This window comes from Cydia splendana, chromosome 9 (assembly GCF_910591565.1).
Source record: "Cydia splendana chromosome 9, ilCydSple1.2, whole genome shotgun sequence".
Classification (NCBI taxonomy): domain Eukaryota; kingdom Metazoa; phylum Arthropoda; class Insecta; order Lepidoptera; family Tortricidae; genus Cydia; species Cydia splendana.
Window position 1 is genome coordinate 16,231,177 of NC_085968.1, and position 17,348 is coordinate 16,248,524.

The 17,348-nt window shown below is 36.0% G+C and overlaps 1 protein-coding gene and 1 long non-coding RNA gene across 2 annotated transcripts in view; one reads left to right on the top strand and one right to left on the bottom strand.

The window, feature by feature from the left end:
• LOC134793761 (keratin-associated protein 19-2-like) overlaps positions 1–8,106 on the bottom strand; it is a 14,645-nt gene extending 6,539 nt beyond the window's left edge. Inside the window, exon 1 of the mRNA XM_063765434.1 lies at positions 7,986–8,106. The gene's annotated coding sequence lies outside the window, so the exon portion shown is untranslated. The remainder of the gene's footprint in view (positions 1–7,985) is intronic.
• LOC134793772 (uncharacterized) overlaps positions 1–17,348 on the top strand; it is a 96,042-nt gene that overhangs the window by 57,517 nt on the left and 21,177 nt on the right. The gene's annotated exons all lie outside the window — the stretch shown is intronic.

The following is a 17,348-nucleotide window of genomic DNA, read 5'->3' on the forward strand; positions in this document are numbered from 1 at the left end:
GTTAGGATACAGGTATAGATAGCTGTATTAGTATCAAATAAGACATTGATCCAAAAGTTTCTGTCATACTAATAGATTTAGGTACAAATAGAAACACATTTGACAACAAGTAATTATTTTGAAGGCATTAGGAAGGTACCTTATACCCAAATTATAGCTTGAAGTCTAATCTAAGCGCCTTTTGTAAGTCTTGTACACGCCTAAGTGACTATCACAACAGCGGTCTATTTAATAGTGTCATTAGTCGCCTTACCGCCGCACCCTTTGTAGGTAAAGTTTGTACCCAGTTACTTATTAGGCTTCCTACTAATCCTACTTTAGAGGTGGTTCTTGTCTTGTGGATGAGGATATCATCAACAACAGTTTGTATGTAGGTAGGTACTTACAGTGGCGTTCAAAAGTGCATGGATAGATGCCGACCGTAATGCCTTAATATTACGGTTAAAACATCTCCATGCACTTTTGAATGCCAGTGTACCTACGGACTAATGGCGTTCGTCATAAACGCATTACTGGCCTGAACTAGCTATGAATCGTTTGTCTTTATCTGTAATTTTGACATATGTACCTATTTGTAAGAAAGGAATAAAACATCATTTAACTAAATCAGGCCCATAATGGTTTATGAATAAGGGGGTAAATATATAAATCGCTCATCTAATACATAGAGGTATTTGTAGGGCGTGTTACGTTAAGTCGCGTTAAGTCCGAACCGATTGAGTGTATTTTGACAAATGTTAACAGAATAAAAGCTGCCACTAATAAAATTAAAGCTGTACACTTTATGTTCATATACCTAAGGGGTCATCCATTAATTACGTCACACGAATTTCTAGGTTTTTTTACCCCTCCCCCCCTCCTTGTCACACTTGGTCACATTTGGCAAACCCCTCCCCCCTGGTGTGATGTCACATTTCTTCAACGAAATCGGCAAATATTTATTTAATATTTTATCAAAATATTTTTGACAAAAGAAATATTAGTAATTTTATAACCCAAAACTACCCATTAGGAAATAAAATTAAACGAATAAAAACGATTATCTTCTCAAAAACTTGTTATGTAAATGTATATTAGCGTATAAAATAATTTAAATAAATTTTCGGTTACTGATGAAGTTAAAGTGACGTCACAAAGTTTGTGACTCCTCCTCCCCCTTGTCACAACATGTCACATTTTCTTGACCCCCTCCCTCCCCCTAAACGTGTGATGTAATTAATGGATGATCCCTAACTAACAGAAAAACATCGATAAGGCATTCAAAGGCAAAGCAAACAATTTCATCCGGAAAGCTATATGAACTTGTATAGTAAAATAATCCGATCCTACCATACATACCATACCTACATATCTTAAAATATCACACCAATATTTGGCCTTCATAGCCTTTTTATACTTAAATAGCGCTTTCGTGTACGCTAATCCCTTTTATTTATGTTATTAATATTAAGTAGGTACTACTACAATCACCGTCAAATGTTTTCAGTTTTGCGCCTTACTTTTTTGTAATAAGGATAAAATTGTAAACATACAAGTCTTTGACGTCGACTGTAGAAAAAAATATCGTAATAAAATAAGTAAAATGCCTGTATACCTACAGAACGAGACCATGATTCGCAAATATGTTCCTTAATAGGATTAGAGATTTAGAACATTAGGGAAGCGGAACATTAGCACTCTGAAAACCCTCATTGCGGGATTAACCACGTCAAAATAATTGAAATATGTTCACTGGTAATTGCTTTCAGCTCTAAAGCGTCATATTAGTTAGGTACTATACCTATAATTAATGGCGCTATCTTCCGTAGGTACAATATGACGCTTCTTGATCAATAGTAGCGTGTCAAAACTACCTGCGCTGTTCTCTAATTTTTTAATAAAATAAATTATCTCTTCGGATGGACGATTCTGAATAAACATTATTTTACGGTTTTGACCTAGTTTTGATACGACACTGAAGATCTACGCTTATTTGTGTACGCGAAATGTGAGATGCATTAATCGGCAAGATGATCGCCAATGTCGTGTCAAAACAAGATCAAAAGCATTACACATTGTGGAATCAGAATCGGCCCCATTGGTTTAAGGTTTCTGAGACGCCCTTTGTTTCATTGTTTTACGTAATAAAGACATATCTCTTTTTGTAAAGCTACGAGGGTCGCACTGAAATATTCGGGAATGGGACACTTAGAAATAACATAATAGAAACAGGCATATAATTTATAAAAATGTAACTCTTTATAAAACTTTTAAGGTATATTCCATTTGGTTGTCATTTGTATTTAAGAATTACTGGCAATTTGAAAATTGTATGTCGAACATTATTTGAATTTTTGGCCAAGTGATTTTTCGGATCATATTTTTAAACGGTTTTCAATATGCCCTCAGCGAACAAATAAAAGTTACAATGGGCTTCTGTTATTTTTTTATGAACTAGAGTTCATCGTACGCTCGTTTGCAGTTAAAATTAAATATGAAAGTCACTTTCATTTTATCCCATGGGTGATCTTAAAGAAGCATGTCATTCCAAAGCGACGTCAAAAATTAAAATCGCATTTGTGCTGTTAATTAAAAAGACTGCCAAAAAAGTTGCATATCGGCAGATTTCGACATTCCTAAATATTCATATGACAACAGTAAAAAAATCTTTTATATATATATATATATGTAAAAAAACTTCAATTCCGTTGGCTACTCCACGAATTTCATACAAAACCACTAAGGCCCCAAAATCGCCATACAAAAAGGACTTTGGGATTATGAGCCGTGTGCATTACAGAATGATTACTTTCAAAAGAAAATTTATATGCGTGGTCAGTTTGAGTTTAAGTATGTATTAAAATAAAGATTGACCGTCTAGATGCGACAGTTTTCTCTATTCCCGACATTTTCAGTGCAACCCTCGTATTATAGATTATGGTAGATTTTGGTCGCATAGTCTGCCACTATTGATGTTGACTTGACTGTACGAAGCGATACGATTTTACCATACGCAGGCTTCGGTAGGGTTTGGTAAAATCGTATCGCTTGTTTATGAGTAAACTTGATATCTGAAAATACAGTTCGGTGTTCAGTGTTAGAGATCACACTGATTACACTAACAAGGACTGCGCTCGGAAAATGATGGATATAACACCCAACCTAGATAAGGCCCTATCTGATGTAGGACTTAACCCTATCAATTAAGCATTTAAGCTGACTCCACAACGACAGGGAATTTAGGTTAGGTAGGTATTTAATGAGAGGAACCGACATGTTGACATGTATGTACATGCGGTGTATTTGTGTGGGACGCAAAAAGGGTCTGTCCTAAGTCCTATCCTTCTAGTCATTTATTCGAAGCAATTCCACAATACCGAACTTAGTTAATTAGTTTAGTTAGGCATTCGAACTTCTCCAATAGGTAATATGCTCACGGCTATAAGCATAGATGGGGTAGAAAGATTATAATATTGTGTGTAGGTAGCAATTTAATGCCTCTCAAATATTTTTGCTATATTTGATATAAGTCCGCGATTATTTAAATTTAAGGAAAGATATTTCAAAAAGGGGGCCGCTACGTACTGTATTTTGTATTTAAGTACCTTTTGAATACATCCAACTAGTTTTTATGTTGCTGGATTCGTCGATCTATGAACTCAAAACAAAAACGGCCGTTTTAACTTTGGACGCATGACGCATAGATTGACGAATCCAGCAACATAAAAACATTAAAAACTAGTTTAGAAATTTAGATAATCACGATTATTTAGCAGTGGCGCTAGTGTGCACGTTGATGGGCTCTTAAATATTCGCTGATATTGTGGTATATAGTACAAATACGGCGTTTTAGAACCCGACATACGTATTTGTTTTTAAACTTAATTATACATTTTTAATAATCAGTTTATAACTTCTGTAAGCGTGACATCTTCTAAATAGTAAAACTTTATTTTTAAAGGCGTAAAAGTGTGTGTCGTTATATTTATAATAACGGTCCACACTATGTCTACTTACTATATGTATAGCTGCATCTACAATGTATAACGGAAGAATATGTATAATAATTTAATATTATTTACGAGGGAAGGTACAAATATTCGCGGAATGAAGTGGAAGGAGGTGAAATGGTACAAAACCTTTTTTGTTTCTTTTTTACGAGAACTCTTTAGAAAAAAAAAATGTAGATGTCAATTCAAAACCGTCATTTGTTTTAAAGATATCGCCCTTCAAACAAATTATTTCGGAATAAACGTGCGACCATGGAGCAAATTGAATATCGTGCCGTGATAAAATTTCTATCGAAGCAAGGAAAACCTCCGCAAATTATAATTAATGAAATGAAAGCCGTCTATGGGGACCAGTGCCCTGCTAAAACTATGATTTACAAGTGGCATGGCCTCTTCAAACATGGCAGAGAGTCAATTGAAGACGACCCTCGCCCAGGACGGCCGATTGAAGTCACATCGTCGGATATCGTTCAAAAAGTTGAAAAACTCATACTAGAAGATGCTCGATTAAAAAGAAACAATTAGCTGCATTAGTTGGTGTATCAGATACAACAATTTTGAGGATCCTACATGAACATCTTGGCATGACGAAAGTGAGTGCTAGGTGGGTACCGAGAATGCTCAAACCGCAGCAGATGCAACAACGAGTTGAACCATCGAAGCAATTTTTGGATCTATGCGGTGACAATCCTACCCACATATTGGAACGAATTGTGACTGGGGATGAGACTTGGGTTCATCATTTTGAACCTGAGTCGAAACAAGAGTCGATGCAGTGGCATAAGAAGGGTGCACCACCTCCGAAGAAGTTCAGGGTATCAGAATCGGCCGGAAAGGTGATGGCTACCATATTTTGGGATTCAAAAGGAATTCTCATGATCGACTACAAGGACAAGGGTGTTAACATAACTGGGACATATTATGCAATGCTATTAGAAAGACTACGTGAAGCCATTAAGGAAAAAAGGCGGGGAAAACTATCAAAGGGTGTGTTGCTGTTGCACGACAATGCACCGGTTCACAAGAGCCATGTTGCGACTGCTGCTCTTAACAGGTGCGGCTTCAAATCGCTGGTTCACCCACCCTACAGCCCGGATCTAGCCCCCAGTGATTATTATTTGTTCCCAAATTTAAAAAAAGAACTATGAGGAAAAAAGTTTTGTGACGATGAAGAAGTTAAGGTGGCTCATTTTGAGGGTAAAGAAGAAAAATATTTTTTTGATGGTATACATAAGTTAATTAGTCGATCTGAAAAATGCATTAAACTCAAGGGTAAATATATTGAAAAAGAAAAATGTTTTATTTAATATGCAAATACTTCATTCCGCGAATATTTGTACCTCCCCTCGTACCTACCTAAATATTTACTCTGCACTCTTCGCAGAAATTAGTAGATATAAGTTAAGACAATGTTGTTAACATTGAATTAGGAACATTTTATGATATGTGCAAACACTAGTCCTAATGTTCAAAAACTACCTAGATGTAAGATTTATTTGCAATGCCATAACAAGGTGCCATGTGTTTCCACAATTTTTTTACTGTAACAACTATGTACGAGTATATATATGAAATGAAATGAAATGAAAATATTTATTTTCAGGCAACTATTGGCCCATAGATAAATACCTTAAAACTAGCATACATATTATTACAAAATATATCTTAAAACTAAAAACATAATTATGGTTTTGTAATAAAGAATTCTATTCTATTCTATTAACTCTACATCTCATAAACGCTCACACATCAGAGGTTCTTAAAGCACTAAGTCTTTTATACAAGACTTATCGGAAAAGCTGTCAAACATATTAGTCGACGAAAAGACCCGAACGGAACTTAGTCTTATCTTTTAGATGGAATTTGCTTTTAGCTCTTGACGAAAATTTGATAGATGGGTGTTGAGCTTGCCTTTGAGTACCTACCTATGTTTTTACGACACTTAGTATGTGTACTTACGCTTTCAGTAAAAAGATAATTAGTTTTAGGAAGACAACGACAATGTATATCTAACAAGAGGTAATCATGAAAGCGTTAATCACTTAATTGTAGAACGGAAGGACTTAATAAAAACATAATACCTATTATGAAGCTCTTCCATTAAATTGTGAACATAATACACATTATACACAAGTAATAATAACAGGGAGAGCGTAATATATATTATTATTAGCGTATTACTGGAGTGGATTACAAATCGGAAAATTATATCTCATATAATCTTCCCGTTTGTAATCATCATCATAGATCAAAAATCAAAGCTGTCTAAAACTCGGGTTAGCTCAATACACAGTTGTTACTTGCTTGGTTTTATTTTCGTAGACCCACCATACAAAGAAAATGCCAATAAAATTACATAATATTTATATAATAACTAGTATTGGAAAAAATATTTGGATTTCTTTGATTTATGCTTGTGATTTAGAACTAAACAAAACAAATACACTCTATTCCAGATGAAAGTGTTTTAGCGATATAAATTCGATATGTTGGTTCTATGTGTAGCAAGCGTATATGCGTCCAATTTATGTGATTAACCGCTTTCATTCTTTATTTATTTGTTTTGCACAAAAGAAGGTACGTACCACGTAGGACAATAGTCCATCAGTCAAAAGTTCCACAAATAAACACATCTCCGTAACTTTCATAAAGTACAGCGCTATTTACCGGCTTCCGAAAAAGTTGCGGCTTCTTCTCATAATCTTACTTAGACTTAGAGTCTGTGCGGAAAAAGAAGAGTCGTGGAATGTATTGAGCCCCATACATTTCACGACTCTTCTCTTTCCGCACAGACTTCTCTTCTTCCTCGCGTTATCCCGGCATTTTGCTACGGCTCTTGGGAGCCTGGGGTCCGCTTGACAACTAATCCCAAGAATTGACGTAGGCACTAGTTTTTACGAAAGCGACTGCCATCTGACCTTCCAACCCAGAGGGGAAACTAGGCCTTGTCGGGATTAGTCCGGTTTCCTCACGATGTTTTCCTTCACCGAAAAGCGACTGGTAAATATCAAATGATATTTCGTACATAAGTTCCGAAAAACTCATTGGTACGAGCCGGGGTTTGAACCCGCGACCTCCGGATTGCAAGTCGCACGCTCTTACCGCTAGGCCACCAGCGCTTCCGCACAGACTCTGCGTGTTTTATTTACTAACCAATTGCGTATTTTGTTTTCAATTTGAAAGCTTGTTTTACGGTTGAGAATTGGTACTTAATACCCATCAGCCCATCACCCATGAGAAATTTATGGAACTCCTCAAATATTAGGTACGTGTTGCCATTATTACCCTATAATGTTTTTATTTTGGAAGAAATCCGATCAAATCTATATTATATCCAATATATCGATTCGGAGTGATTCGATAGATATGGTAAGATCATAACCTCCATTGGAGTAATTAAAAAAATGGGGTAAGTTTGAAAATTGCAAATATCTACTAAACTAGGAGAACTTTAGTTCTACCACTAGCACTAGTAAGCAAGATGCCTTAGTAAGCGTTACAGTACTGTCGCGGTCGTAGGATATTAATATATTTTCTAAGAAGACTGACTTTTGATATCCGACAGCAGGGTAACGTAAGTATGTAAGTATTGTCAAAGTGTGAAGTGCTTTTGGTTTAAGTATCTCGCTTTTGAAGTTATAAAATGCATCTTAATATTAATAGGTATATCAATATTTGACTTCTATACACGGTGGCTAAAAAATAACTGGATTACCGTTGCCAGGGAGGTTTTGGGGTTATACTGAGCAACTTTTACTATGGGACCAATCCCAAAATATAATTTACACTCTCCCATAGAAAATGGACCAGCAAAATGTATGAAACAGCCAAAATTTTTTTCCGCGATTTCGGGGTTGGTCCCACAGTAAAAGTTGCTCAGAATAATCTAAAACCTCCCTACAACGGGAATTCAGTTATTTTTTTAGCCACCCTGTTTTATATCAGTAGTCGAATTGATTTTATTATTATTGTTTGTAAAATTGAATAAAAACTTACATTGAACACAATGAGTTGCACGTTGGCACTAGCACAGGCACAGGTGATGTGTCGAGCGCGGAGATGCGCTCTGTGCCGCACGCGTGTGGCACGTCCTTTATAAACCGTGGGAGTTTTTGTCTTTAATTGACAATGGTCACTCGGGAGGTAATAGGTCTAACGTAGACTACCTCCCGTAGACAGCCTTGTGAAGCGTTACATCCGCACATATGCGTTTATACTAGGTATTAGCTTCTATGCCGTGCGCTACTTTACTCATTTGCACACCATACAACTACATACTACACCAGTGGTGGGCAAACTTTCTTCTAGGGGGGCCAGAAAGTTTAGGAAATTAAGTGGAGGGCCAGAATTGTAGCCAAAATTTATTTTGATTTGCGATAATCGTGGGCCAATGCCATATACCAAATATACTAATTATTTCATAGGACCGGCGGCGGGCCGGATAAAATCCATTCGCGGGCCGGAGATGGCCCGCGGGCCGTACTTTGCCCACCACTGTACTACACCATCCTTACTTAATTACCGTATAAAGTGCCTACTTTGCTCCAAAAACTAAATTTAATTTAAATTTTAATATTATTACGTTGTGGTTGTTGATATATGGGTGTCTACAAGGTGTGTATAAGACATACATAGATAGTAGATAGATAGATAGATAAATCATTTATTTGACAGCTGCATTACACACAATATAAATTTACACACATCATAACAGAAAAAAACAATAATTATTACACTTACAAAGAAAATTGAGTTAAAAATTTTTTGCATACAAATGAGTAGGTACAAAACTAAAATTTTATAAAAGTAGGTAGGTACCTACAAACTGTGTGCGTTGCAGCAGGACAAAAGGGTCACGGCTCAGTGATACGCTTCGCTCTTTCGAGCAAAGCACTGATTTTCAGCCGGAACCCAGGTCACAACAAAGAATATATTTACGAAGAAGTATTTACGTACGTCGGAAACAATCGTACAGTGTGTGATATGTGCATGTCGTGTGATAATTTTTTGATAAAATACTTAGATAGTAGGTAAAATTGACCCGTATGTACTGTGTGTAAGTCTCCTAGTTGTGTGACACCAGCCCCGCCATGTTATATCCTAAAATCTGCAACCAAATAGCCGAATGGAATCCCAGCGGTTTGTTTTTCAAGGATAATTTTTTTAAAGTGATTTTTAAATGACATAAACTAAACGAAATCGACGTAACGAGTCATTGCAGTCTCGTGAGATGGTCTTAAACATAAACTAGCGACTCGCCCTGGCTTCGCATGGGTTAATAAATTATACACCTAAACCTTCCTCAAGAATCACTAGAGTGATTCTGAAAGTAATAGAACTATTGATAGGTGAAAACCGCATGAATATATCCGTTCAGTAGTTTTTGAGTTTATCGCGAACAAACATACAAACACACAGACAGACGCGGCGGGGGACTTTGTTTTATAAGGTGTAGTGATTGAGGTTTAAATTGGCCTTTATGTTCTAATCTTTTTGGCGAAGCAAATCCCTCTTAATTTTGATACAGGCTAAAACTTCATCCAGGGTTTTGGTCGATAGAATCAGCAACTGAAATTAAGCTCTATTAGTATCCTTTATATTCGGCAACAGAATCATTTGTTTATTTTTCAGTGTGTTTTAGGATCCGCTATAAATGTTATATAGATGCTTTCAATCGCTAAAAAAGAAGTAGGAAAGTATTAACGACACTTTTTTACCTAATGTGTTAGTCAGCAAATAAGGTTACTTAGCAAACAAGAAAACGAGCCGCCTGAAAGGATGCAACATCGAAGAAGCCACTTATGTGTTGCTGACCCTTGAGAACCCTGTCTTAGTGCAAAAAAAAAATAGCTCAGTAGGCAACTCATTCCACATTCTGCACGTTCTGGGAAGAAACGACCGAGATTACCGCTTATTCTTGGTGGTGGTTGGTATGAGCTTTGCTCCTTTGGCGCGAGTCTCCGTGTATGCTTCATCTAGTAGGTGAGCGATCTGTGGTCTATAGCTCGTCCTCCACCTCTATGACGCAGGCACATTGTCACCCTACATCATCTCAGGAGGTCTGATACTGATGCAATTTTCCGCCTTCGATGTCCATTGTTGTTCGAAAGTATATGCAATGTAGTGTAATACAATTAATTTACCTACCTAATCGTTTCTATTCTTCAGGTGTTGGTAATAACTTAATAAGACTAAGTACTAGTTCAAGGAAGACGCTACAAAATTGCCTTTGGAACAGTTTCACTTGAAAATCGTTATACTTACCTACGCTTGATTAGTGCTTTTACATCAAAAACAAATTGAACTAGGTATTTTTCTTTTTACGAGAGTCCTAACTTGCTAGTACCCACCTAGAAGATTCTCAGTTCTCATATTCGTCTTTAGGTAATCATGACCCAAATCTGTTTGAAGCCGAATTTGACGGACAGGGAAAGACTTTAAATATTTATCTTTACCTTCAAGTTGTATTCTCAGGAAGTGACACGACAACATAACTACTCAGTCCGACAATTTTTTGGTATAATGATATTCATCTCTCGATTTTTCCTACAAATGTTAGTGGCTATTTTGCTAAATTGTCGTTGCCTTGGTCTCAAGGCGGAAGTTCGGGAGGTATGACAAATTATCGGTGAAATGATTGCAGTGACGTCTTCAATTGCTCGCATGGTTCGTTGGGGCTAGAGGCCAAGCCTTTGCCAAGGACGTTTTTCATTCACAATCCTTTCGGCGTAGTGTGCTAGTGTGAAATAAATAGATGAGGAGAATTCATGGGAAATAACGGAGACAAACTGTTTTACGACCGTAAAGGATGATTTGAATTCAACTTTTTACATATTTACATAAGTAACTTATTGTACCTAATTACCATTTAAATTAATAATATTGAAAATTATGTAACCAGCCATGATGAGACGTAAAAAAATGTAATCTTTTTTATTCTAATTCAAAAAATGTTAAATGTCAGAAAAGGCCAATTTTCACATTTCCTGAAAATACATACAATACATTACATTACATTGGCTGTAATAAAATACGAAAACTTTTAATACAAACATAAATATTTATGTCACATTTAATATTTCATAGGTTTTCTCAGTTAGCCTTTCTCAATAAAGGGCTATTTTTTGCACGCGATCCATTCGTTTCCATCTCCAACGGAAGAGACAGTAAATCTAAAGACAATTTGAGATAGCGCTCCGTAAAGTAGAAAATCATGTCATGTCACATTATGGTGGGTAAAGCTCAGCTAATTAGTTTAGGTACTGTTAACGTACATAATAAGTATACCTATTTAGAATTTTGTGACATAACTTAAAGATCGTGTTTGAGTTTATGCTGAGTTGTGTCCATTTCGTGATGCACACTTATTGTTCTCTTCTGTTCTTGCTGTTGTTGTCTGTACATGTTCGTACATGTTTTGTGATCGTCACGAATAAAAATCTTTTATCTTTTATCTTTCGTAAAGGAAACAGTAACAAATGTAGGTATTATTTTATTAGCGTTCCTTGTTTTGAAAATTCCCTTTGAAAAGGACTCCTTAGGCTAGCTGAGCACTCTAGTCCGACAATCGTTCAAAATACATTTTATGTCAACTTTTGATAAGTCTGTATAGGAAAATAGTTCATGAAAATTGTTTCGCGGCGCACAAATGCATACTGTCTTTTACCTCATCCATTTGTATTGAAATATATATCTTCTTTTAGTACTTGTTACCTATTACTTGCGTGAAAAAAACGCGGTGTCAGGTCATCTTCGTAATGTGCAGAATAAGCAAAACTCTTTCAAAGGAAATGTAGGAGGCATAGGACCATTATGGAGAGTACTTATATCAGAAAGACGAGATGAAAATGTTGTCTACATTTCGTACAACCAGAGACCAGAAGAGTAAATATTCAAGACGGACAATCTTCATAAAACACCGCGATCCTCGCGTGTCTTTTTACTATGTACTTATTTTTCCACTTTAGCTTTATACTCGCCATTAGATATATCGGAGCGGCCAAGGTGCGCAAAAATATCTGAACACGCACCCTAACGCCTTGAGTAATCTCTCTCAGGAGTAATCGTAAATTAAAGTTCAATTTCGGGCCATATAACTTGTATGAAATGTTAAAGACGCTCTCCGACTTTAGTGCCTATTTTTACCACCTTATGCGCTGCGACCGCTTTACTTACCCCCACTTGACTATGTACTTCGCATTCGCACGGTGCCATAGGCGTTCAGATATTTGTGAGCACCTTGGCCGCTCGAATAAATCTGATAGCAACTGTATACATATAAAATCTGTCACCTACTCCTATTTTTATGACTTCTAAACGTAAAATCCGACTTTCCTGTTGCCACTGGTATAATATATGCACATGAGTACAAATAATGCACAATACCTACAAGCATTTTAGGCATATTCAATTTAGTGGCGCCATCAGCTTTAAAAAAGTATTTTTTACTACTGCGGGCAGACGACCAATTTTACGTTTTGAATTATAAATAGTAAATAGCACAAGGGAGATAGTTTTCATACGCGAATAATTAAAATGTATAAAAATAATATTTAATGTCAATGTCATCTAGTACATTAACGATTCTCGCGGCGGCGCTGTATGGAGGCTGGTTCAAAAATGGAATCTTGAGCTGTGTGAGGGCTTCAAAGCACGGTTAAACAAAATTTGCCCCCGAGTGAAACACAAAATTTTTCACCACACCAACCTGAAAAAATATTAACTGTAAGATATCAAACAAAACAAACCAAAATCAAATCCAAATGAATATTAGTATCCAGTCTTCTTTATTTCCTAGACTCTGATGGTACAACATACGTACTATTAACTCCCTACTTACCAATGGCAAACAAAGAAGTCTAGATGTCTTACAATTTTTTTGTAGGTATCCCTGTATTTCATTCTTCAAGAATGAAGATCTTCAGACTCAGATCAATTCTGAAATGTTTGTAATTTCTCCCTCTAACTCTATTCACTCTTCGTAACACAAAAGACATGTGAATGCGATTAAACTAGATTAGTACTAGTCATAAACACAATAGTATGATATATGTAATTTATATATATCAACTGGAAAATGTATTCTAATAAGTAGGTGACTATTTAAAGGAATCACAAGAAATGTGGGAAAATAAAATAAACCTTTTCTACACTCTATCCCATCCCCACATACACCGCTAAGCCTTTTAGGGAGCCTGGCTACATTATAACAGCAATCAATCAACCAATGCTTTTTTAATCCTGAAGAATACCGTCCTATGTAAATCCATGATGTGGGTATATCCGAGCTTTGATTGATGAATTCTTCCCCATGACCTAACAGAATTTACATAACCTAGAATAAAAAGCTTGTAAACAAGGTCGTTTCTTCACTACAAACAACCAGCCTATGGTATTCAAATGATTGTTATGCTAATTTTGTGTCAGACAAATGCAAAGTTTTTCTTTGTTTGACGTTGTGATGTTTACCTTATTGCACCTGTAGGTTGTTATATCGAGATTTGCGATTCATATTATAATGTTTTTCAGGAAATAAGTTCAAAAAATCCAATTTAAGTTGCTTTGGCTTAGTTGTCCTTAGGGAGGGGAATATTATTGGCCAAATATTATATTGATAACATGTTATTAGTCTTTTTGCCATATTTGAGAAAAGATTTGATTCGAGTCCTTCGGGAAATTAACCACATTTTAAAATTCAGTCCATTTTTATGATAGTCTCAAAGGTCATTAGGGTGGAATCACATCTGTCAGCATCGAGCCGCATTTTATATATGAGAAATTGCTCGTTAGTATGAAGATGCGTACGCATCGAAAAGCTGAAAGCATGCGTACGCATCTTCATAAGAATTTACAGTCAAGTGTAAAAATATGATTGCACTCATTAAAGCTCTTAATTCGCTGACATAAGAGCTATGGGACATATTTTTGAGTAAGTTGTATGCACCCGTATTTTTACACTTGACTGTACGTAGGTAAGTACATGAACAATGAATGTGTCTTCCTTGCAGTGCTTGCAACGTGATGTCTATTGAATTAAGAACAATTTTGCTCCAAAATCACAGTGCATTGTTTTTTTAACTCTTTTGAGTTAACGTGGGAAGGCAATGGCCTTCAAATGTGATGACATGTGACAAATTATGGCACCATCATTAGGTTGAATATGGGTACGTTTTCTTAGGGCGCTCTTTATATCCGGCGTTTAACGGGTAAACCCTACTTGACGCTTCGGATTACTGAGCAGAGTGTGCCGTATATTACGGTGCCGGGGTTGAACAGATTATCAATCACTCACTGCAAATTATTGTGTCTTGTGTCGCATCGATTTAACTGCACTGAGTGAGTATGCTCCAGTGGACTTTGCTGTTAGCATTGAGCCCCATTGACGGATCAAGAACTTGCATGCGATTTTCGTTAGCTACATTGAGGTATTTGGTCAGTCGACTGAATTCATTGTACTCTGTAGTTAGCAATGTAGATATCGAATATGGCATGTAAGCTCTTGATCTGTCTAAATACCCTGTTTTAAAAGAAACCTCATAAAAATTAATCTTTGCATATTATGTTAATTTTACTTATCATCGTAAACATATAAACGGGGGAATACAGATATTGTTATCTCATAGTTGTCTCTACTGTCTACTGAATAGGTAGATGTTAATCGCGTCAAATAATAATATCTGTTTCAAATATAACTGTAGCGTGTAAGCTTCAATGAACATAGAATAATTGTGGTAATTATTAAGGTGTGGTGCACGTAGCTTGGCTAACAAGGCTCAATAACAGAGGTGTAGCGCCAATGACTAAGTCCTTGCATTACATTATTATGCTAAAATTGTTAGTTAGCGCAGTTCCGGCATAAGCTTGTATCTAAAAACTAAGAAGATCACTGAGTTTACCTATTTAACAGTCTCATACAGTTTTATGTTTGGTGCGTATGCCCATTGAGCGAAAGTGTAAGAGAGTCAGTGATGCCCATGTTAATAAGTCCCATTATTTATAATGCCCTAATCTCGAAAAGCCATGATAAGTTATGAAACCTTTGTGTCAGAATATTCGGGTGTCACAATGTCTATAGACTGGTCATATTTTTCATAAAATCGATTTCGACTGGCAAATCATATTACTTTTTGGCAACCGGGTTTTTTAATCGGATTAAACCCCGCTGAATCCGAATTTGCCGGTTGTCTGATCGAAATCTTGACCGGAAGTGAGATATTTGATATTAAAGGTCCCTTTTTGTAGTTTTTCGTAAATAACTCTTAAACGGTGGCGCATAGCAAAACATGTTCTATTAAATAAGTAATCTGCATAAAATTGCCTACAAGAAAGACTCAGTATAATTTTTCGCTAGGATCAGATAGTGTTATTTGCAAATATAGTGTTATTTGTAGATGACACTTCCCTTATATTTAAAGTGGACAGAAAGGAAAATAGCTTCGAGAGCATTAATGACGCGCTATCTACCATAGTAAACTGGTTTACGGCAAACAATTTGCTTTTTAACGCCAAGAAAACCAAATGCATCAAGTTTACCTACGCTACCTAATGTCAAGCAGGTAAATAACAGCAAGATTAAAATAAAAGGTGATACGCTGGAATTTGAAGATCGAACTGTTTTCCTGGGAGTCACTTTAGACTCCAAACTGCAATGGCATGCACATATAGGCACTCTAGCCGGAAAACTTAGTTCAGCAGCCTATGCAGTGAGGAGAATCAAACAGCTAACAAACGTAGAGACGGCCAGGCTGGTATACTTTAGTTACTTCCATAGTGTTATGTCGTATGGAATGCTGTTGTGGGGAAAAGCGGCAGACATTCAGACAATATTTGTGCTGCAAAACGAGCTGTACGTTCCATCTATGGACTGGGCGCTCGAGTATCCCTAAGAGAGAAATTCAAAGAAGTTAACATTCTTACCGTTGCATCTCAATACATACTAAAGAATATTATGTATGTTCGGAAAAACATCCTCGAATTCAAGGTTAACAGTGATATCCATAACTAGGTATAACACTAGAAACAAACATAAACTTGCTGTGCCCGCCCACCGCCTCCGTAAGGTTAGTACGTCTTTCGTCGGGAACTGTACACGTTTTTATAACAAAGTCCCTACTGATATAGTGAATTTACCACTTCACAAATTTAAGTCGCACATTAAGCGCGCCTTGTTAAGTAAGGCGTACTACACTGTAAAAGATTTTATAACGATAAAGATGCCTTTAAGCCGGTAGCTTGATTTCATTAGTAAGTATAATAAGAGTTAAATAAATATAGTTTTTTTTACATTGTGAATTAAATATCTTAGTGTCCAGTAGAATTGACACATGAGACAATGATGTTCTCGCTTGATTACATTGTTTAATTTAATTTTAGCTTTGGACCTTGGAGACCTTATACATCTCTAAGTATTTATTTATTTTATTTTTATTTTTATTGTACATACCTATATTTTTAATGTTTCTGACACTTAGAGACCTTTACATCTCTAAGTCAATTTAGGCTAGTAATTATGTGAAGCTATACTGTCTTTTTATGTAACATACGAGCACAAAATGCTGTGTCTTACAGCTACATGTTATTACTATTTTAATATTAATGTAGGCCGGTAGCTTGAACATGTCATGCTCGCTTAAAACTCTTTGCTTACGGTGGCGTCGTTAATCGGGTCGCCACTTTCCCGAATTAAGGTTGAGGGAGGCGATGGCTGAGATACACGTCATACTCGTGAACGTGAACGGGTGCTGTTTGTGGAGACTGGTCTGTTTAAAAAGCTAACACGAGCTATTATACTTAGTAACTTTATTTTTATTAATTAATTACAGTGAGACGCCTCATTCTGATCTCGTATGGTTATTTTCTTTCAATGAATGTGTTATAATAAAATTATACAGGAGTTTGACTCTTGGAGACACTATACATCTCTAAGGATAATTTGATAAACCATATAATCTTATAGTTCTGACACCTAGAGACATTTACACCTCTAAATGTTATAGTTTTTTTTTGTGTTTTTGTCTGTATTTTTTTTATATTAATATTATAGGTTTTTTATGTAATTCGACATTAAGATACCATATACATCTCTAAGTAATTGTAATACATTAGTTTGAATTGTTAGTTTTATTTTATAAAAATGTGGATGTATTGTTATTTTATTATTTTTGCTTGTATGTAAAATCAATGATGACGTGTAAAAGTGCCCTTGTGGCCTATTTGCTGAATAAATGTTGATGTTTGATGATGTTTGATCAATATTCAAAGAGATATTGACGCGGGAAATTTAATTATAATCACTTCTAAGGTCCCTTTTTTTTAGTTTATCGTAAATAACTCGTAAACTGTGGCCAATATCAAACAATG